This window comes from Nipponia nippon, unplaced genomic scaffold (assembly GCF_047370975.1).
Source record: "Nipponia nippon isolate SJK-2023a ecotype South Korea unplaced genomic scaffold, ASM4737097v1 scaffold_34, whole genome shotgun sequence".
Classification (NCBI taxonomy): Eukaryota; Metazoa; Chordata; class Aves; order Pelecaniformes; family Threskiornithidae; genus Nipponia; species Nipponia nippon.
The window spans coordinates 3627980-3651766 of NW_028262352.1; the positions used below are offsets into that span (position 1 = coordinate 3627980).

General features: G+C 44.0%; 1 long non-coding RNA gene across 5 annotated transcripts in view; it reads left to right on the top strand.

Moving 5' to 3' along the window:
* LOC148054113 (uncharacterized) overlaps positions 1 to 23787 on the top strand; it is a 46688-nt gene that overhangs the window by 16736 nt on the left and 6165 nt on the right. Inside the window, exons 2-5 of one of the 5 annotated variants that reach the window (XR_015707664.1) lie at positions 9083 to 9155; positions 15589 to 15629; positions 18214 to 18290; positions 20744 to 22954. This is a non-coding gene — a long non-coding RNA (uncharacterized LOC148054113). Of the gene's footprint in view, positions 1 to 8312; positions 8897 to 9082; positions 9156 to 15588; positions 15630 to 18213; positions 22955 to 23787 lie in introns of those variants that run through there. The other 4 variants (XR_015707667.1, XR_015707665.1, XR_015707663.1 and 1 more) reach the window with 4 other exon arrangements.

The following is a 23787-nucleotide window of genomic DNA, read 5'->3' on the forward strand; positions in this document are numbered from 1 at the left end:
TTCTTCACAGTTGATGTTATGGCTTGGAAAAGGATGAATGTTCCAGTTCTTATAAATAAATAAAATAAATAAATAAACAAACCCTGTTCAGTTATCCAGCTATTACAGAATATTGGAATTTTCACTTTGTGAAGGAGTATACCAACAAAGTGTAGTATTCATTTTACATGAAGCACATGCAATGACTGAAAGAGATTTCAAAGGGTTGTGTTCCTGTAATGACTTCATTAAGCCTCACAAAAGTGAGAGATGGAATCTTTCCTTTAGCCAGTGTGACTGATCCCCAATACAGATTTCATAAGATGGGTTCAGAACATATGACCTGCAAGAAGCATGGCTAATGAAATGTAATGGGAACCACCCCCACAACTTTCTTACCTTTGTGCTGTTTGTTAAATGTAGTTGATTGATAGAGTTTATTGCACTGAAATAGTGAGAAGTTCATACTAAGGTAGCTTGGTTTAGAATATCAGTAATTCAAGGCTCTTCTTTTTGCATATTTGGTTTAACATAGTTATTTTGGGTTTGATCAACATGTCAAAATAACCCACCAGCTGAAAAAGCTACAATTGTCCTAGCTAGGGCATTATTAGTTACTGTACTGGAGGACTTGATTTTCAGCCTAGAAAAGAGAAGGCTTGGGGGGGATCTAGTCACAGTCTTCCAATACCTAAAAAGTTGTTAGAGAAGGTGGAGATACTCTTTTCACAAGAAAACACGGTGACAGGACAAGAGGCAACAGGCACAAGTTGTTTCAGAGGAAATTCTGTCCAGATATAACAGAAAAATTCTTCACTGTGAGAACAATTAAACACTGGAATAAGTTGCCCAGAGAAGTGGTGGACTCTCCCTTGCTGGAAATATTCAAGACTTAGTTTGATGGGGCTCTGAATAACCTAGTCTAAGGCCTTGCTTTCAACATGAGGTTGGACCAGATGATCTCCAGAGGTCACTTCCAACCTAGACTTTTCTGTGATTCTAAAATGGAGAGCAGAATACATCTTAAAACTACTCTAGGATTTCAAGAACAAAAGAGAAAAGGAGTTTTTACAAGGCTCATTTTTTGTGTTGTATAACTTGTCAAACAGCCGATTTTATAAAAGTTAAGAGGGTACATTGGACTCCAGAAAGAATACATGGTAGCTGTTATGCATTTACAAGGTTTAGGGGCAATTCTAGTAATTTCATTCACTCATCTTCTGTTGGAGCAGCTGGGGCAGGATTGTCAGAAAAATTAAATTGAAACCGTTGTTGGTTGCTGAAATCTTAACTAGAGGCAAAAATATACTTTTTTTTTTTCCAGACTCTTTCAATTAAGGCTTCAAGTTTGGCTAGAGTTGGCTGACTGTAATCTGGGCTTTGTTAAATTTTACTGGAATGTTTAAAAAAATAACAGATGTCCAGTCAGTTAAATTTTAGCAGCTTCCTAACTTTTTGACAGCTGGTGGCTCCTGGCTCCTCATGACAGACTTGTTTTTTAGCAGTCAATGCTTTTCTCATCTATCACTGTGGCTCTTCTAATAGGTGGAGTGAGATGGCTGAGTGTGTGAATTTTTGAAGGGTTCCTAGTAAATATCCAGCAGTATTGTCTTTGATTGTATCGTAGCCTTATCCATGGCCACATGCTTTGAGGTGCTCCAGCAGGACCTCATGCACAGCCACTGATGCTTCAAGGTGTACCTGCTCCAGCATGGACTTATCCACAGCCACAGATGCTTTGAGGTGTCCCTTCTCCAGCATGGACTTATCCTTGGGCCACAATCCCTTCACAGGTATACCTGCTGCGGCACAGACATAAGCATGGCCACAGATGCTTTGAGACATACCTGCTCTGGCATGGGCTTATCCACGTCCACAGACACTTCGGGGTGTCCTGCTCCCACGTGGACTCATCCACAGATCACAGTCCCTTCGATTCGAGTTCACACTGCAGTTCCAGCCTGTCCAGTACAGCAGCACAGAAACAGCAGCAATGCCCTGGCCATCTGCCAGCCCAGGCGCATCGCCATTGCTGTTATCAAAATGTTCCCAGGCACAGCAGAGTAACATGATAAGCAATACAGCAAGCAGCGAAAGCAAAAAGCAGCCACTAACGAGCACTAGACTCCAATATACAGTAAGGCAAGCAAGCCCCGTGGCAAGCACAGAAGCCTGCCGATTAATGGCTAAACAGCAATGACAGCTATAAATTTGATCTAGCACATTCCAATCAAATCTGTCATTATCTCGAACCCTTCGTGCCCCACGTTGGGTGCCAAAAAGGACTGTCGTGGTTTAACCCCAGCCGGCAACTAAGCACCACACAGCTGCTCACTCCCTCCCTCCTGGTTGGATGGGGGAGAGAATCGGAAAAGTAAAAGTGAGAAAACTCATGGGTTGCGATAAAGACGGTTTAATAAGTAAAGCAAAAGCTGCACATGCAAGCAAAGCAAAACAAGGAATTCATAGAATCATAGAATGCTTTGGGATGGAAGGGACCTTTAAAGGTCATCTAGTCCAACCCCCCTGCAATTGGCAGGGACATCTACAACTAGATCAGGTTGCTCAGAGCCCCATCTAGCCTGTCCTTGAATGTTTCCAAGGATGAGGCATCTACCACCTCTCTGGGCAACCTGTTCCAGTGTTTCACTACCCTCATTGTAAATAAAGTTCTTCCTTATCTCTAGTCTGAATCTACCCTCTTTTAGTTTAAAACCCTTGCCCCTTGTCCTATCGCTATTGGCCCTGCTAAAAAGTCTGTCCCCATCTTTCTTATAAGCCTACTTTAAGTACTGAAAGGCCGCAATAAGGTCTCCCCGCAGCCTTCTCTTCTCCAGGCTGAACAACCCCAACTCTCTCAGCCTTTCTTCATAGGAGAGGCATTCCATCCCTCTGATCATTTTTGTGGCCCTCCTCTGCACCCGTTCCAACAGGTCCATGTCTTTCCTGTGCTGAGGACTCGAGAGCTGGACGCAGTACTCCAGGTGGGGTCTCACGAGAGCAGAGTAGAGGGGCAGAATCACCTCCCTCGCCCTGCTGGCCACGCTTCTTTTGATGCAGCCCAGGATACGGTTGGCTTTCTGGGCTGCGAGAGCACATTGCTGGCTCATGTCCAGCTTCTCATCTATCAGTACCCCCAAGTCCTTCTCCTCAGGGCTGCTCTCAATCCCTTCATTCCCCCAGCCTGTACTGATACTGGGGATTGCCCCGACCCAGGTACAGGACCTTGCTCTTGGCCTTGTTGAACCTCATGAGGTTCACACAGGCCCATTTCTCCAGCTTGTCCAGGTCCCTCTGGATGGCATCCCGTCCCTCTGGATGGCATCCCATCCCTCAGGCGTGTCAACCACACCACTCAGCTTGGTGTCATCTGCAAACTTGCTGAGGGTGCACTCGATCCCGCTATGTCATTGATGAAGATATTAAACAGCACTGGCCCCAGTATGGACCCCTGAGGGACACCACTTGTCACTGTTCTCCATCTGGACATCGAGCCATTGACCACTACCCTCTGGATGCGACCATGCAGCCAGTTTGCTATCCACCGAGCAGTCTGCCCATTGAATCCATATCCTTCCAATTTAGAGAGAAGGATATTGTGGGGGACTGTGTCAAAGGCCTTACAGAAGTCCAGATAGATGACATCCATAGCTCTTCCCTCGTCCACTGATGTAGTTACTCCATCATAGAAGGCCACTAGGTTGGTCAGGCAAGACTTGCCCTTGGTGAAGCCATGCTGGCTGTCCCGAATCACCTCCCTGTCCTCCATGTGCTTTAGCATAGCTTCTAGGAGGATCTTTTCCATGATCTTCCCAGGCACAGAGGTGAGGCTGACAGGTCGGTAGTTCCCAGGGTCCTCCTTTTTACCCTTTTTAAAAATGGGTGCAATGTTTCTAAAAAGGGTCTAAATTAAATTCTGAATTCATTTGCTACTTCCCATTGGCAGGCAGGTGTTCAGCCATCTCCAGGAAAGCAGGGCTCCATCACATGTAATGGTTACTTGGGAAGACAAATGCCATCACTTCGAACATCCCCCCCCCTTCCTCCTTCTTCTCCCAGCTTTATATGCTGAGCATGACATCATATGGTATGGAATATTCCTTTGGTCAGTTGGGGTCAGCTGTCCTGGCTGTGTCCCCTCCCGACTTCTTGTGCACCCTCAGCCTACTTGCTGGTGGGGCAGTGTGAGAAGCAGAAAAGGCCTTGACGCTGTGGAAGCACTGCTCATCAATAACTAAAAACTAAAACATCCCTCTGTTATCAACACTGTTTCCAGCACAAATCCAAAACATAGCCTCATACTAGCTACTATGAAGAAAATTAACTCTATCCCAGCCAAAACCAGCACAGATTGCTATTTAGAGAGTATTCTTTTTCATCACGTTATTAGAAATACAGCAATATCCGTATGAGGATGGGAACCAGTTCTCTTTCCTGATTAATAGAGGTCAGTAACTGCTTCATAAGTAGGTACAAAAATCCCTATACTCTACTACATAATATTACAACATTATTCACTAGAGAGACAATATTTCCTAGTCTCTTTGAATAAGTGGTTGGCTTCTGTAGATACACATGTATAACATCCTATGTAACTGGATTTTTTCATTGTACATAGAACTCATATATTCGTTCTGTGAAGGAAGTGGACTGATACATGTATATGATGGGAGGGAGGAAGGGGAAGATCTCTTCAAACATAACAACTAAAACTTAAGTTCTGTAGGAGTTGATGACAGCCTCACTTAGCTTCAGGCTTCTTCGGGGTGGTCTTTTTGAGCCTTGATTATCTTGCATAATGTCATAGCTATTAATACAAAGCTGACAGCTTTTAAAGCCAGAAGTCAGTTGAGTCCCTCACCTGTACTACAAAAGGATGTTTTAATGAAGATTAAGATAAGACTTGGGTGACGGTTGTCCTGTGTCTGTTACTTTAGTAGCTCAGCTACTTTGTAGCAGAATCTCACTGCCGACTTGATTTTGAAGGGACATTGTTCTTCATGAGACTGAGGGCTCTCTTTAGCCAACCCTTAATTACTGGAGGACAAAGGTCTTTCAGTCTCTTCATGATACATGTGATTTGAATTGAAACAAAGTGCCTTTGTAATGACTTTTAATTTCTAAATCTAAATTCTGAACAAAGAATGTATTGTAACATTTTTCGTCCTAGTATATTACAAATTATTTCTGTAATATTTTGTCAAGACTGCATTTGGGAATAGTGTACAAAAATGAATATTTTTTCCTTCAAAACCTTGCTGCCTCTATAAATAATTTTATTTAGTGATAATGAACTAGATTTTATTTAGAGAAAGTTAAAGTGGTATTAATGAAAAAGGTTACTCTTGAGGCTATGCTGTATTTATATAGTAATTCTAAAGATTTAGAAAGATAGAATCACAGAATCGTTTAGGTTGGAAAAGACCTTTAAGATCATCAAGTCCAACCGTTAATCTATCACTGCCAAGTCCACCACTAAACCATGTCCCTAAGCACCACATCTACACGTCTTTTAAATACCTCCAGGGATGGAGACTCAACCACTTCCCTGGGCAGCCTGTTCCAGTGCCTGACAGCCCTTTCGGTGAAGAAGTTTTTCCTAATATCCAATCTAAACCTCCCCTGGCGCAACTTGAGCCCATTTCCTCTCGTCCTATCGCTTGTTACTTGGGAGAAGAGACCGACCACCACCTCACTACAACCTCCTTTCGGGTAGTTGTAGAGAGCGATAAGGTCTCCCCTCAGCCTCCTCTTCTCCAGGCTAAACAGCCCCAGCTCCCTCAGCCGCTCCTCATAAGACACGTGCTCCAGACCCTTCACCAGCTTTGTTGCCCTTCTTTGGACACTCTCCAGCACCTCAATGTCTTTCTTGGAGTGAGGGGCCCAAAAGTAAACACAGTATTCAAGGTGCAGCCTCACCAGTGCCGAGTACAGGAGGACGATTGCTTCCCTAGTCCTGCTGGCCACACTATTCCTGATACAAGACAGGATGCCATTGGCCCTCTTGGTCACCTGGGCACACTGCTGGCTCGTATTCAGCCGGCTGTCAACCAACACCCCCAGGTCCTTTTCTGCCAGGCAGCTCTCCAGCCACTCCTCCCCCAGCCTGTAGCATTGCCTGGGGTTGTTGTGACCCAAGTGCAGGACCCGGCACTTAGCCTTGTTGAACCTCATACAGTTGTCCTTGGTCCATCGATCCAGCCTGTCCAGGTCCCTCTGTAGGGCCTTCCTACCCTCCAGCAGATCGACACTTCCACCCAACTCGGTGTCGTCTGCAAACTTACTGAGGGTGCACTCGATCACCTCGTCCAGATCATTGATAAAGATATTGAACAGAACTGGCCCCAATACTGAGCCCTGGGGAACACCACTTGTGACCGGTCGCCAACTGGATTTAACTCCATTTACCACACCTCTTTGGGCCCGGCCATCCAGCCAGTTTTTTACCCAGCGAAGAGTATGCCCGTCCAAGCCATGAGCAATCAGTTTCTCCAGGAGAGTGCTGTGGGAGACAGTGTCAAAGGCCTTACTAAAGTCCAGGTAGACAACATCCACAGCCTTTCCCTCATCCACCAAGTGGGTCTCCTTGTCATATAGAAGGAGATCAGGTTAGTCAAGCAGGACCTTCCTTTCATAAACCCATGCTCACTGGGCCTGATCCCCTGGTTGTCCCTTACATGCCACGTGATGGCACTCAGGATGATCTGCTCTATAACCTTCCCCAGCGCCGAGGTCAGGCTGACAGGCCTGTAGTTTCCCCAGTCCTCCTTCTGGCCCTTCTTGTAGATGGGTGTCACATTTGCTAACCTCTAGTCAACTGGGACCTCCCTGGTTAGCCAGGACTGCTGATAGATGATGGAAAGTGGCTTGGTGAGTGCTTCCACCAGCTCCCTCAGTACCCTTGGGTGGATCCCATCCGTCCCCATAGACTCAGAGCCAGGTGTTGATCTGCTGGCTCTTCCTGTGTCTTCCCTCATCCTTCCCTGCAACTGGAAGGATAGAGAACACTACTTGTGTTCCTGATCCCTTAACCAGTCACCCCAAGGCCCTGAAGTCTCTCTTGATTGCCCTTGGACTTCTTACTGCAACTTCCTCGCTGCCTACCTGAAAAAGCAATAATGGATAGTAATCTGAGGGCTGTACCAGGGTAGGAAGCCTTCTCTTCACATCTTTAACCCGGGCTCCAGGGAAGCAGTAGACTTCCCTAAGAAGTGGGTCCGGTCTGCATACCAGGCCTTCTGTTCCCCTCAGGAGAGAGTCTCCTATGACAGTGACCCGTCTTTTTTCCTTTGTGGAAGCGGTTTTGATGCAAGGTGTAGACCGACTTAACCTCAGCGACACCTCCAAGCTAGATGTACCATCGTCCTCATTCGGTTCCACTTGCAGAGCCTCATACCTATTATGCAAGGGCACCTGGGAAGATGGGGCAGTCACAGAGGAGACGCACCTGCTGCTACAGGCAGGAACTTGTTGCCATTGCCCCCTATCCCGTAAGTCACTATGTTCAGCCAGGCAGAGAGAGGATAGGGAATCCTCCATATCATGCATCCTGTCTTCCTGACAGGTCTGTCCCAGGGAAGGTAGGGTGTGATTCCAGTAATCTCTCTCTCTCTTGCACTCCCTGATACTCCTCAGTCTACTCACCTCCTCCCAGAGCTCTGTCACTAAGTGGAGGAGTTCCTCTACCTGGGCACGCCTCCCACAGGTTTGCTCACTGCTGCCATCCGGTACTGGCATGAGTAGGGCACACCCTGCAGCCTGACACCTGGGTGGCAGCATGTTCCCACCGGAGCTCCATCTGGGAAGCTGCGTTAGTCATGGTAGGTGCAGAGCTTAGCGAGGCCATGGCTTTTTGCTGGGTGGAGACCATTGCTCCCTGGTTGATCTTCAGCACCCTTCCTGCATGCCCTTCCGCGTGAACTGCCACGCCACGCCCTGTTTGCCCACTCTGTTCATGGCGCTCCTCTGAAGTTCTGACACTTCAAGGCCCCTTCAGATTTTTTAGCAGATGTATTACATCTTGGTGCAGTGTATTGGCTTTGCACGGTGAGGTTTTGGTAGTGGGGGGGCTACAGGGGTGGCTTCTGTGAGAAGATGCTGGAAGCTTCCCCTATGTCCAAGAGAGCCAATGCCAGCCGGCTCCAAGACGGACCCACCGCTAGCCAAGACCGAGCCAATCAGCAATGGTGGTAGCGCCTCTGCGATAACATATTTAAGAAGGGGGGAAAAAAACCTGTGCAGCTGCAGCCAGAGAGAGGAGTGAGAATATGTGAGAGGAACAACTATGCAGACACCAAGGTCAGTGAAGAAGGAGGGGGAGGAGGTGCTCCAGGCACCAGAGCAGAGATTCCCCTGCAGCCTGTGGTGAAGACCATGGTGAGGCAGGCTGTCCCCCTGCAGCCCATGGAGGTTAACGGTGGAGCAGATATCCACCTGCAGCCTGTGGAGGACCCCACACCGGAGCAGATGGATGTGCCCGAAGGAGGCTGTGACCCCATGGAGAGCCCGTGCTGGAGCAGGCTCCTGGCAGGACCTGTGGACCCATGGATAGAGGAGCCCACGCTGGAGCAGGTTTGCTGGCAGAACTTGTAACCCTGCGGGGGACCCACACTGGAGCAGTCTGTTGCCGAAGAACTGCACTCCATGGAAGGGGCCCACACTGGAGCAGTTTGTGAAGACCTGTAGCCCGTGGGAAGGACCCACGTTGGAGAAGTTCATGGAGAACTGTCTCCCGTGGGAGGGACCCCATGCTGGAGCAGGGGAAGAGTGTGAGGAGTCCTCCCCCTGAGGAGGAAGGAGTGGTAGAAACAACGTGTGATGAACTGACCGCAATCCCCATTCCCTGTCCCCCTGCATTGCTCGGGGGGAGAAGGTAGAGAAAATCGGCAGCAAAGTTGAGCCCAGGAAGAAGGGAGAGGTAGGGGAAGGTGTTTTAAAGTTTAGTTTTTATTTCTCATTACCCTACTCTGATTTGATTTGTAATAAATTAAATTAATTTTTCCCAAGTCGAGTCTGTTTTGCCCGTGATGGTAATTGCTGAGTGATCTCCCTGTCCTTATTTCGACCCACGAGCCTTTTGTTATGTTTTCTCTCCCCTGTCCAGCTGAGGAGGGGGAGTGATAGAGTGGCTTTGGTGGGCACCTGGCATCCAGCCAGCCTCAACGCACCACATCCAGGTATGAACTTGTTTTCTCAGCTCTGAATAGAGGAAATGGAACACAGAGAGTAATTTGGGTTTAGATAAGCTAGTGATCATTTGTCAAAAATGGAAAATTGGTTTAGTAGGGCCAAATCTGGTTGGTCGGAGATTGTTTTTCTCCAACTATAATCTTGTAGAAAAGTTTTCCCCTTCTCTTGTGTGGTAGGGATTATTCAGCACCCAAAAGAGTGTTAGGCTGTTCTTCAGACACGAGCCAAGACTCAGTCATGAGTAATTAATGGTTTGAACAGTCTAATACATTTTAATTGAAAAGAGGCAGCTGGAATGCACCTTGCTTAACTGTGTTGGAGACTGGCTTCACAAACAGTGGAGCGAAGCTAATGTCTTGCCAAAGGGAATTTACAACTCTTCTGGCTGTGCAGTCCAGCCTCTTGCCTTGAGTCATTCCTAAAGTGTCCCTAAGCTTTAAAACAAACCTACTTGTGTGGTAGGTGCTGCTTGAGCAAGACTCCACATGAAATAAGAGTTTCTTTGAACAATACAATGATCAGATTACAGAGCTCTGATAATCAAGGCAACCAGATATCAGGTTAAAATGGTAGCGTTTTCTGTCAGGTTTTGTTGTGAGAAAACCTAGTGAAGATTGGATTTGGGAGTTGAAAGGTGTAAAGGTTTTCCAAAGAAAAGTTCTGATTAAACTTAATAGTATAATAAAGCATAGCATGGTTAGAATATGCATAAAAGTACTTTGTGCATGTATAGCTACTGTATAGTAAACACCATAACTACAGTAATATCAGTTTTAAACCTCAGAACAAGTGCAATTATTTTTATAGTGCTTATGAGTCCATTAAACCATATTTCCTAATGTGGATCTGTCACAAATGGGAGAATTTATTTGGACAAATTGCTCCTTTGATAAAAAACTATTTCAGAAGGGCATTGTAGCTTCATTTGAAATTATTAGATGACCAAACTCCTGTCTTATTTGTCTGCCCTAAACTTGCAGCTACTGGTTCTTGTCTATGCCCTTCAGTACCAGGATTTTCTCATGTAAGTAGCATGAAGTTGCTTTTGCGGTATAATCACGTTCCTGTTGTCTTTTTGGAGAAAGGTTTTTTTTTTCTTGTAAAACCTTTGAATAGATTTGTAGCTTTCTACCTTCTCAAATTTTTAACATTGCTTGGAAAAACCTTGGTAACAAAACTGTATTAAGTGTTTGGTATAGATTTTGTCATTATCCTGTGTAGAGGTAAAATCCTTGACCAGAGGACACCCAGTACTTTCTCTACTCTCAGTACTTTCTTGCTGCAATGTTGCAATGCAGACTCATGTTTTCTTTCATCTATGTTTGTAAATGAGTGGAAAACCAGAAAGGTGCACCTCTGTGCTGTGGCGAAAGTATTTTCAAACACTGAAGGGCAGAGAGGCATCCAGTTCTAAGACCGCTTTTAATTGCTCAACAAAGACGACTTGTTTAACTGTCATGCAGGATTCCAGTGTGATGATCAGAAATAAAGTTTTATAAATGGACATTTCCAAGTGAGCAGTTTCTTTCATGAGTATGAAAAAAATCATTATGCTTATTCTATATTTTGTATTGTGTGGGCCTGACCCAAAGAAATTCTTCTGGTTGCTGTGGATTTTGTGCTTTGTGGGTGGAAATGTCTGCTTTGCTTGGTAAAATGCTTCAACGATGTCCTGGTTTCAGCTGGGATAGAGTTAATTTTCGTCTCGGTAGCCGGTATGGGGCTGTGTTTTGGGTTTAGGATGAGAACAATGTCGATGATACACTGATGCTTTGGTTCTTGCTAAGTAGTGCTTAGTGTTGCTAAATAGGTGCTAAGTGGCGCTCACACTGGTCAAGGATTTTTCAGCTTCCCCTGCTCTGCCGGGTGCACAAGAAGCTGGGAGGGGGCACAGCCAGGGGGTCTGACCCAAACTGGCCCAAGGGCTATTCCATACCATATGACGTCATGCTCAGTATATAAGCTGGGGGAAGAAGACGGGACAGGGCATTGGGCATGGTGGTGTTTGTCTTTCCAAGTAACCGTTATGCGTGATGGAGCCCTGCTTTCCTGGGGATGGCTGAGCACCTGCCTGCCGATGGGAAGGAGTGAATGAATTCCTTGTTTTGCTTTGTTTGCGTGCACGGTTTTTGCTTTGCCTATTTAACTGTTCTAATTTATTTTACTTCAATTATTAAACTGTTCTTATCTCAACCCACGAGTTTTCTCTGTTTTACCCTTCTGATTCTCTCCCCCATCCCACTGGCAGGGAGTGAGCGAGCGGCTGCGTGGTGCTTAGTTGCTGGCTGGGGTTAAACCACGACAAACGATTATCTTCATATTGGGGGTAAAACTTTTTGCTGGATATCTACTACCAACAAGAAGAATAAAACTACTGATTAGATACTGCTGTTATAAATGCTTGTTTTGTAAATGATGGCTTAAAAAGGTTGTCTAGCTGGGAAATTCATTATGAAAGGACAGAAAAATAACAAGAGCCTTTGATTCTCATTGAGCATCTCTTGTGAAAGAAAGATTTTTTCTCCACAGATTAACTACTTCAGTACAATTTCTTATCTGTACTTGGTTGGAATTTGGTCCTATTTAATAGCTATTTAGTAGCTTGTGCAAAACTTGATGCTATTTGCTTGGTCCCTAGTGGCTAATGTGGGAAAAGTTGATTACTTCTGTCTTAACTGACAGGAATTCACACTACTAAAATGTCACTGTAATTGTTAGCAGTTTCTTCCCTCTCTTCTTAAGTACTCCCCAAAAATCCAAATAAGTTCTTAAGATTTTTTTTCTTCCTGAGTTTCACAGGCTGGCTGTAATTGAGTGTCATGGTTTAACCCAGCAGGTAGCTAAACACCACACAGCTGTTTGCTCACTCCCCCCACCCAGTGGGATGGGGGAGAGAATCAGAAAAAAGGTGAAACTCGTGGGTTGAGATAAAGACAGTTTAATAGGACAGAAAAGGAAGGGAAAATAATAATAATGGTAAAAGAATATACAAAACAAGTGATGCACAATGCAATTGCTCGCCACCCACTGACCGATGCCCAGCTAGTTCCCAAGCAGCGGCCACGACCCCCCGGCCAACTTCCCCCAATTTATTTGTTCAGCATGATGTCACATAGTACGGAATATCCCTTTGGCCGGTTTGGGTCAGCTGTCCTGTCTGTGTCCCCTCCCAGATTCTTGTGTACCTCCAGCCTCCTCGCTGGCAGTGTGAGAAGCTGAGAAGTCCTTGACTTCCTTGACTCAGTAAGCACTGCTCAGCAACAACTAAACCATCAGTGTGTTATCAACATTATTCTCATCCTAAATCTAAAACACAGTACTATACCAGCTACTAGGAAGAAAATTAACTCTATCCCAGCTGAAACCAGGACATTGAGGAACCTGTGTCGAGGAATCATAGAATAATTTACATCGGAAGAGACCTCTGGAGGTCATCTGGTCCAACCCCCTGTTCAAAGCAGGGCTGATTTCAAGGTTAGGGCAGGTTACTCAAGGTTGCGACCAGTTGAGTTCTGAGTATATAACCTCTCTGTACAACCTGTTCCAGTGTTTGACTACTGTCTTAGTGACTCTCTGTTGGACTTGCTTCAGTGTGTCAACATCATCTTGTAATGGGGAATGCAAAATTGGACACAGTACTCCAGATGCAGTCTCAGAAGTGCCAGATGGACTGCAAGAATCATTTCCGTGGACTGGCCGGCTACACTCTTGCTAATACAGTCCAGTATATGGTTGGCCACCTTCGTCATGAGGGCACACTGCTCCCTTCTGGTATCCCTGTCACCCCCCAGGACTCCCCCCTCCCCCCCCCCCCCCCCCCCCCCTTTTCTGCAGAGCTACTTTCTAGCCAGTCAGTGCCCAGCAGTTCTGGTAGTGGTATATGTGGGTGTTGTTAAAGGCAGCACCCTGTCTGTGGCGGTTTGTGTAGCTGGCCATGTTAGTGTCCTCTGTGAGAGTGTGTGCGCGCGCGCGCACATGCATCTCTGGGATACACACTCAGCCTTGTTACTGGTTGAACCCGCAAACAGGAAAGCAGCAGCCACATCCATTGGCTTGAGACAGAGAGACCCCCGGGCTTGTCTCCAGCAGCCAGGCAGGAGGAATCCTGGAGTCTGCCAGAGGTAGCAGCCTTATAACATCCCTTAACAGTGTTCGCCCCTGTTCTGGACTCTCATGAGAGAAGGCTAACTTCTTGTCTTGCATTAAAAAAACATTTGGTACAGATGAGAACTACAGTTTGCCAATCTATCAAGTTACTAAGAGCAGTCCTAGCAGTTTGGGTACTCCTGTAAATAAAATAAAATAGATGTTAAAATGCTAGCGCTCACTTGGCCCTGAACATGTTTGTATTAAGGGTTAGTAAGTATCCTTGCCCAGTCACCAATAGCTGGTCTAGATAAAAAAAATTAAGTGTACTTCATTCTTAGCTTTCATAATGCATCATTGTCTTCTTGCGTTCAGAGCATGTAGCATATGGTGATATAGGACCAGTTTGGCTTTTTTATTTTCCCCTCTCAAGAAGATAAGCGCCACTCTTTCCTTCCATCTGAATTACAACATTGCTGTGTTCTCTCCAAGTAACGGGAGATATTTGATAATCCCTTTTAGAAAACATCTTCACTGATCATAAGCTTGTGTTGTGATGTGTTTTCAGAATGCTCTGGTGATAAACCTGTAATTCAGTTTCTTCAACCACAATATAAATGAGGACATTTTTTGCTGAAGGAATGGATTCTGTTGCAGCAGATGTGTCCTCAAGTCCATTCTCCTCTACAGACAAGGGATTTTCTGTTCTCTGTGTGAAGTTTGTTGTTGGTACCAACACAAAGGCATTTAATGCCACTCTACTTTGTTTTCAGTGTGGCAATGTTTAACATTTATTTGAATTTTCTCTGAATGCAGTAAAAAAAAAAGTACCTGAAGGACGTGCTGAGAGATTGTTCAGTTGCATTGCATTCTGGTTTTCACCTATTGCTGTCATGAAGTTTCATTGTACCATAGTGTTTATCATTTCCTTAGGCAATATAAAAGTAAAATTAATAATTGCAGGCTATGCCTTTGGTTTTGATGGAGGAAGATAAAGAAACAGTATTCATTGTTTGTCTTTATAACATCTGGATATTTCCTCTGGAAAGTGATGGAAAAATATTTTTTCCTTTTATGTTGGAAAATATATGAAGATTTTGAAGATACGATAGATTTCCATCTGAAATTTTTTTGAAAATTCAGTGAAATGGAAAGCAGATACTTTTAAATAGATTTTGAGAAAAATACTGCTTGCTGTGGATCGTCAAACCCAAATCTTTTTAACAGACCAATCATTTTCTTCTGTCATTCTCATTTGTGCAGATGTGGTGGGTTGACCCAAGCTAGCAGCTAAGCACCACACAGCCGCTTGCTCACTTCCCCCCACCAGCTGGACAGGGGAGAGAAGAGAAGAGCAAAAGCAAGAAAACTCATGTGTTGAGATAAAGATAATATATTAAGCTAAGGAAAGAGGAAGAAGAAAGAAAGAAAAAAAAAAAAAACAAACCAAAAAAAAAGACGATGCAAAGGCAATCACTCACCACCTCCTACAAGTAGACTGATGCCCAGGCAGTCCCTGAGCAATGGCTACTTACCCAAAACCCCCCTCCCCTCCAATTTTATTGCTGCTGCATGATGTTATATGGCATGGAATATCCCTTTGGTCAATTCAGGTCAGCTGTTCTGGTTGCATCCCCTCCAAACTTCTTGCACACCCCAACCTATGCGCTGTGGGGCAGAGTGAGAAACAGAGAAGGCCTTGATACCGTATAAGCACTGTTCAGCAATAGCTAAAACATTGGTGTGTTATCAACACTGTTTTGGTCACAAATCCAAAACAGCACTGCGCTGCCACAACTCTCTTCCTCCTGAATAAGCTCTGCTACCCGTGATGGGCTCCAAGCTGTCTGTGGATGACACTGCATGTTGCGATTGTCAGAGGTGGCTTTGGAGGGACTGCAGGTGCCAGCCAGCTGAAGTCCTGGGCAATCCCCTTTGTGCTAGTGGTTAGCACCATACAGGCTGCTATGAAGAAAATTAACTCCATCCCAGTCAGACCCAGTATAGCAGATAATTGATTTTTTTGGTCTTTTTGCCACCACATGGTATCAGGACTGCTTGAATTTTGGGCTGTTTCTACTTTTCTGTGGTAAGCTTGTCCTTTCATAGAGAATGTTACATGAGTGTTTCGTGAAGTTCCTTTTTCTACTAATTCTGGCAGGCTTTCCCTTTTTTTCTTTGTCAAAAATGAATGTTTCTTTTTCCTTTGAGTTGTTTTGAATTAATACATGTAGGTAGTGTTAGGTGAGCTTAGTAGGTTAAGTTTTCTATGTGGTGGCTGGATTTTAAGGAGTTTTGGATGCTAACTTTCAGATTATTTTTCTGTCTTTTCAGGTCTCTGGATGGCAGACTGAAAAGAAATGCAGTTTTAAGAGGTATGCCTCATATAGCCCAAAATATTCCTGACTAGCATATATGCTAATGATAAAGCCACTCCTTTGAGGAGGGGTCTCTTTGCTTGTCCTCTGTTTCTGTGACTCTAATAAGGTTTATTCGCTGGAATCTCTGAAAGCTGCTTCTTCAAACCTGTTTTGTTAGTGGCATAACTTTACTGAAGAGCTCTGTAATATACTGCTCACCCTTCTGGTTGAGAATTTTAACAAGACATTACCTTAGTAGAGAAAGTATAGCGTGAATGATGATACTTGACTGACACGTCTACCTCCTTCCACACTCTCCTGTTGTGGATTTTCTTTAAATTGGGAGTGTACTCCAAATACTTTTGTAGTTTCCTCTACTCCATCCCTTGGTTGAATACTTGGGCTATCAGGCACCGATACTGTTCCTAGCCTCAGTGTGGTATAACATAACATTATTTAGAACCAAAAAGAAGTAATACTAGTCTGTGTTCAAACAATCATTTTGGCATATTGGCTGGATATTTGGATCTGATTGTTTTTTGTTTTGGTTTTCATGTTCCATCTATTCAGAGGTCTGCCTCTTACTCCTCTCCAGTGCTGATATGTTGTGTCTGAATAATTCAGTGCTTTACAGCTGCTAGCAAAAGCACTCTCCTAGAAATTAAATTTGCTACTTCTTCCCTTATCAATTTCAGGATTAATTCAAGAAATTGTAGGGAATCTGTTCCCTTCCTTACAATTTGGAACAGATTTTAGAAAAATAGCCTTTTTCTTGTTCTCACAGAAAGCTAGGTCTCATTCAATCTTTTTAGTACTCTCGTTTTTCTAATTTTTCAAAAGAAAACTTTTCCTTCAGGATTGAATCAGGTCTCTGAAACTTTAGAAGGTCTCCTATTTCTTTAAGGTAGTCACAATGTGGATTTTTTGGTTCTGTCTAAAGAATGGTTCCTAGTCAAAAGTACTTCTTTCTTTTTTGGGTTAAAAACAGCTCTTCAGCTCATCACAGAACTGCTCATTTCACTAGTTTCTAAGCTCTGTTTGCAAGGGCCTTTCGTAAAGAGTGATCTAACCCGCAAAGGGCTGATTTCTCACATTTCATGTTTCCTGCTTTCTTTTTCAGTAACTGGGACACAAATTAATTTTAAAGAGGTATCCTCTATCTGAGAAGAGTTTTATCATTTAAAAATTGTGAAATTAGAGAAATTGTGAAATTGGAGAGTAGCTTCCTCTCTTCCAATAATGGATTTGAGGGTAGGGGATCATGTTATGATGCTGGTTCTCACTTACTGGCTGGGTTAAGAGTAAGATATTTCTGATCAAATGCCATTATGCAGTAGATATAAAGAATTTCAGACAGTTATTTACAGTACTTCTCAGTTTGTTTAAGACTTTCTGCTGTAGCAGATTGTTTAAACAAGTAACTGAGTAGCAGAGCTAATGAAGCTTTGTATCCTACAGATTTGTCTTGATTGGCTGTGACTGACTTTTTAAACAAGTTATGCTAAGATTTTTCTGTAACTCTCCGCTAATCACTACAAAACAATATTTTGGATAGAGCTTTGGTGGCAGCTGAAGGTTTGCTGTGTTCAGTTGTGGAAAACAGACATTCAAAAGCTGAGGGTAAAATTGCAAATGTTCAAGTCCTGGTCCCTCCTCCTTGGCTGTTTGCTTTTACTTAAGAACATAAATATCTATGAGATTTCTGCCTGTGAACTTGGCTGCAATCACATGAAAGATTCAGAAGTTCTTGCATCTTGTATGCACTGACTAGTCACATAAGCATTGTTACTCAAGGAAGCCAAGCTAAAAACATCTTCAGTTAATATATAGGTGCATATTTCCCATATTAACTCCAGTGCACTCCAGTGAGTTTATAAATCAGTCTCTAATCCAGAAGGCTGAATTTGGAGATGTGATTTATTTATTTTTTTAAAATTAAGGATAAGAATTTGATGCAGGAAAACTTTAGTCTAGGTGATACTTTGCAAAGGTAAACTTATACTCTCTTCTTGTAACTTAAAGCTACAGCTACTTTCATGTCTAATCTTTTTCTGCTAGTTGTAAAAGCAACAAGGTTTAAATGCTGTGATCATGCTATCTTAATTAAGTAGAGTTGATTTCTATGTAATTATGGCCAGATATTGTTTTCCTCAAGTACTCAGTGAAGCTTGAAAACAGCCCAAAGGATAAGAAATTTGTCTTTCATATCACTTGAATAGACCAATGCATGAGGTATTAATATTTGATTCCCTGCTTAATAGGGGTAAACAATGTGATTACATTTGTTTTGCAATTTTAAATAGACTGAGCTTTACATGGGCACTTCCTATTTATTTAGAACAAAATGCATTTAAACTTGAATGCAAGTAAGAATCTGGGCACTAGGTCAGTGGATTATAGAGTCAGGAGGGATGGGATAATTTGTTCCAAATCCATCTCTTGTTTAACAATGGCCATAGGACTTCCCTCAGTTACAAGTATTGTTTGAACTATTGGAAGGCATAATAAGTTGTGTTTGAATGTTACAAGCCACCTTACAACTTATGTATACTGGAAATATGTATTTACTATTCTTTTTCCTTTTTAAATTCAAAATTAGGTTGGATTACCTGCTCTGGAAAAGTTTTCAAATTCACTTTTGGCTTCCTTTTGGACAAGGTGCTTGCTGATTAAGAGGTAGGAAGATAGGATTTTTACAGAGCCTGTTGCCTGCATTCCAAAATGGGGGTGGGGGGTATATTACCTTCTATCTCATACCTTTTTTTAAAAGATAATATTGTAGAAGGAATTAAGAGGAAAGCTTGGATTTGCCTAGAGAATAGGGTTAGTTAAAGCAAGATGTCTAATCTCAGTCTTCCTAGTGCTGGTCCTTATCTACCACATATCAGGTTAACTACCTGTGCAGAAAATGTCAGTAGTCTGAGCAGAAGAATGTTACTTCAGGTGGAATTGTCCAGAGAAATTTAGCTGCTGGTAAACATGCTTTTCACAGTATCATTTAGGTTGGAAGGGACCTCGTGAAATCATCTAGTCCTCAAGCAGGGTCAACTAGAGAAGGTTGCCCAGGACTGTGTCCAGTCGGGTTTTGAATATCTCCAAGGATGGAGACTCCACAACCTCTCTGGGCAATCTGTGCCAGTGTTTGACTACCCTCACAGTAAAAAAAAAGTCTTCTGTTCAGTCAGAATTTCACATGTTTAAATTTGTGCCAATTGCTTCTTGTCTTGTCACTGGGTACTACTGAGAATAGTCTGGCTCCCTCATCTTCATTCTCTCCCATAAGATATTAACACACATTGATAAGATCCCCTTTGAGCCTTCTCTTCTCCAGGCTGAAGAGTCCTTGCTCTCTTGGCCTGTCCTCATATGAAAGATGCTCCAGTCCCTTAATCATCTTAGTAGCCTTGCACTGGACTTGCTCCAGTAAGTCCATATCTTTCTCATACTGAGGAGCCCAGAACTGGACACAGTACTCCAGATGTGACCTCACCGGTGCTGAATAGAGAGGAAGGATCACCTCCCTCGACATGCTGGCAACACTCCTCCTTATGCAGTCCAGTATACTGTTGGCCTTCTTTCCCACAAGAGCGCATTGTTGGCTCGTGATCAACTTGTCCACCAGAACCCTAGGGTCCTTCTCTGCAGAGCTACTTTCTAGCCAGTTGGCCCCCAGCGTGTAGTGGTGCCTGGGGTTATTCTTAACTAGGGGCAGGACTTGACATTTCCCCTTGCTGAACTTCATGAGGTTCCTCTCTGCCCAGTTCTCCAGCCTGTCAAGGTCCCTCTGAATGGCAGCACAACCCTCTGGCATTTCATCCACTCCTCCCAGTTTTGTATTGTCTGTGAACTTACTGAGGGTGTCCCAGCATCTAGGTCATTAATGAAGATGTTAAACAGTATTTGCTCCAGTATTAACCCCCTGGCCAGTATTAACCCACTTCTGACTTGCCTCCAACTGAACTTTGTGCCACTGCTCACAATCCTTGCCATTCACAACCCTGGCCATTCAGCCAGTTTTCAGTCCACCTCACTGTCCACTTATCTAATCTGTACTTTGTCAGCTCGTCTATGATGATATTATGTGAGACAGTGTCAGAAGCCTTACTAAAGTCAAGGTAAACAACATCCACTGCTCTCATCCACCAAGCTAGTCACCTCATTGTAGAAGGCTATCAGGTTGGTTAAGCATGATTTCTCCTTTGTAAATCCACGCTGACTGCTCCTGATCATCTTCTTGTCCTTCATGTGTCTGGAAACAGTTTCCAGGTGGATTTTCTCTGTCACCTTCACAGAGACTGAGGTGAGGCTGACTGGCCTGTAGTTCCCTGGATCTTCCTTCTTGCCCTTCTTGAAGATAGGAGTGACATTTGCTCTCTTCCAGTCTTCAGGAACCTCTCACAATTACCATGACCATTCAAAGATAATCGAGAGTGGCCTCACCATGACATCAGTCAGCTCCCTCAGCACTTGTGGATGCAACCCATCAAGCCCCATGGATTTATGTATGTCCAGTTTATTTAAGCGCTCCCTAAACTGGTCCTCCTCCACAGAGGGTAAATCTTCCTTACTCCACACTTTCCCTCTGGTCTCAGGGGCTTGGGATTCCTGAAGGCCAGTCTTGTCAGTAAAGGCTGAGGCAAAGAATGCATTGAGTACCTTGGCCTTTTCCATGTCCCTTGTCACCAGTTCCCCTGCTCCATTCAACAGCTGGCCCACATTTTTCCTAGTCTTCCTTTTGCTGTTTATGTACTTGTAGAATCCTTTCTTGTTGCCCTTCACACCCCTTGCCAGATTCAGCTCCAAGTTGGCCTTGGCTTTTCTAATCCCATCCCTGCAAGATCAGACAGCATCTCTTGTTACGAGTGAAAAGCAGGTGTGGATCCATCAGGGACGAGGCACAACACACAAGTGAAAGCTTTTATCTTTAATGAAAGCGTAGTGTTACCATGGTGGGAGACCCAGCACACTGACACGAATCAAATAGGGACCCAATGCAGTGGAACCCTGCTTGGGAGTGAAGCTCAAGGGAAAGCACCGCAGGGGTGGATAATAAAACTTTCGCTGATTAGCATATCATACATGTGCAATGTCCTGTTTTACTCATTAGCGAACTCACTGATGTAATGCAGGTGCTGTTGTCCGAATTCCGAGATCCACGGCTGGCCTTCACATTGGCACCCGTGCAAGGGTATGTGCAGATGGGGGGGGAAGCAAACTATCCCAGGTTACCGTAACAACAAGATAAGATGTGCTTGGGACTTGGATGGGGGAGGCAAACTACCTGGGTTACTGTAACAAAGTCTTCTTGCGCCCTACAATCTCTATACTCGTCCTGAGTACCCTGCCCCTGCTTCTACCTCTTGTACATTTCCTTTTTATGTCTGAGTTCAGTCAGGAGCTCCTTGCTCATCCATGCAGGCCTCCTGCCACCTTTCCTTGCTTTCCTACTTGTTGGAATGGACCTTTCTTGAGTTTGGAGAATGTAATCCTTGAATATAAACCAGCTCTCCTGGACCCCTCTTCTCTCCAGGGCCATATCCCATGGTATTCTTCCAAGCAGATCTCTGAAGTGCTTGAAGTCTGCTTTTATTCCACTCTTGTAATAGATGTGAATGCTGGGTTAATTTAGGTCTTTGAGACTGTTAGCTAGGCACTAAAGACAGATGCTGAAACTTTTTAGAGACTATTGAAACTGTCTGAACATAAATCTGTCTTGATGCTGTTATAGGAACCCATCAGTAGAAGGATTAGCTATTTTGTATAGTTGATTGATAATCACAAAACTAATAATATTTCACATGGAATTTGTAAAATATTTAGACGAATGTAAAATCTTAGACTTCAATAAATGTTGAATTCACTGTTGGTAACATAGAAATAACTTTCAGCAAACATCAACACAAGTCTGGGAGTATATTCATAACTGTGTAAGTGAAATTAAGATTGCACAAGTCTTATGAGGAGCGGCTGAGGGAGCTGGGGCTGTTTAGTCTGAAGAAGAGGAGGCTCAGGGGAGACCTTATTGCTCTCTACAACTACCTGAAAGGAGGCTGTGGTGAGGTGGGGGTCAGTCTCTTCTGCCAAGTAGCAAGTGATAGGACAAGAGGAAACAGCCTCAAGTTGTGCCAGAGGAGGTTTAGATTGGATATTAGGAAAAACTTCTTCCCCAAAAGGGTAGTCAGGCACTGGAACAGGCTGCCCAGGGAGGTGGTTGAGTCCCCATCCCTGGAGGTATTTAAAAGACATGTAGATGTGGTGCTTAGGGACATGGTTTAGTGGTGGACTTGGCAGCGCTAGGTTAATGGTTGGACTTGATGATCTTAAGGGTCTTTTCCAACCTAAACAAATCTATGATTCTGTGGTTCTATATGGTATGGAATATCCCTTTATTCAGTTGGGGTCAGCTGTCTTGGCTGTGTCCTCTCCCAACCTCTTGCCCACCCCCAACCTACTCCCTGTGTATGTGTGTGTGAGGGGGGGAAGAGAGAAAGTCTTGACGCTGTGCAAGCACTGTTTAGCAATAGTCAAAACACTGGTGTGTTATCAACACTGTTTTAGCTACAAATACAAAACACAGCACCATGCAGGCTGCTATGAAGAAAGTTAACTCCATCTGAGTACAATTAATTAGGATTAAAAATCAGTTAATGGGAGATGATCTAATTCAGTTTGTAATATGCACTTTCCTCTTATGTGATACAGAACAGATCTGAGAAATTCCTAAATACATTTTTCCTAAGGATTTATTAATTGTTTGCTCGTCTTAATTTTAATTTCCCATTTAAGGTGGTAATTTGAGTCCTCTCATTTCTTCTTTAGGTATCTCAGGAGTTGTACTGGGTTTATGTGGCAAGGTTTTGGTAGTAGAGGGGCTACAGGGGTGGCCTCTGTGAGAAGAGATGAGGAACTGCCCCCGTGGTGGACGGAGAAAGTTTCAGACGGCTCCAAAACAGACCCACCACTGGCCAAAGCTAAGCCAGTCAGTGAAGCTGGTGGTGCCTCTGTGATAAAATATTTAAGAAGGGGTGTAGCGTTCGTTACATATCAAGGTTATACCGGCGGATCTCCAGCCGACCCGGGCTGGGGAAGAAACAGTCAGCACACACAGTGTGGGTGTTCAGCTTCAATGTTTACTGCGCAGTAGTTTACCTTTATACCCCCAGCAGTAGGCGTGTCATGTTATAAGGGGCGGAGACAAGGGAGGGTCGACCCTTAACTCTTTCCGTACATCGCGTGATCTTCCGGTCGCCAGCCCTTATCTTTACTACATTTCCCCCTCCCTTAGCTCCAGTAGCTCTGGATGTCGCTGGGGAAGCTGCGCGTAAAATAATCAATATGTGGTAAGACTTCTTAATATACAACTCCTAGAATGCATAATTAAGCGTAACAGACAGGGTAATAGCACAACAAGGTCAAGAACAAGTAACAAGACTATGAGCCCGGTTATTAAAAGTTTGGGCGTTATTAACATTCCAGTTTTGTAAGCCTGGGATAGTGGAGCTCTGGTTTGACTTGTGGCAGCAACTGTCCTCCTTATCACTAGTGAAGTAGGGGGTGAACAATAGACAGGTAGAGGCTTGTCCAATAGTGAATGAATTCCATGTTTTGCTTTGCTTGTGTGCGCGGCTTTTGCTTTACCTATTAAACTGTCTTTATCTCAACCCATGAGTTTTCTCACTTTTACTCATCTGATTCTCTCCCCCATCCCACCGGGGGGGGGGGGGGGGGGAGTGAGCGAGCAGCTGTGTGTGTGGTGCTTAGTTGCAGGCTGGGGTTGAACCACGACAATAGCACACATTAGTATCACTGATTTTTCCATGTAACTAGGCTCTGTAGCTCAAATTTGATACCTAAAATTAAAAGCAAAGCCCTCAAGCATCTATTAAAGCATTAAAATACTGTCATTACCTAGTTATTCTACCTCCCCTCTGTATTAAACTTGGAAAGCACTAATACTATGGCAAGGGTACTACAGAGTCCCCCAGAAGGAAATCCATATTTATTTTATTCAGCAGAGGTCTGACTAGTATGTATAAAATACAGCCTGCAGCCATGTACAACATGGAATAAAAAGCATTAAATACCTCCCCATACACTGAGGAAGGCAGGGATCCTATTTAGGATTCACAGTAACACCCCCCCAAAATAAAACCCCAACCCAAAACCCGACCCA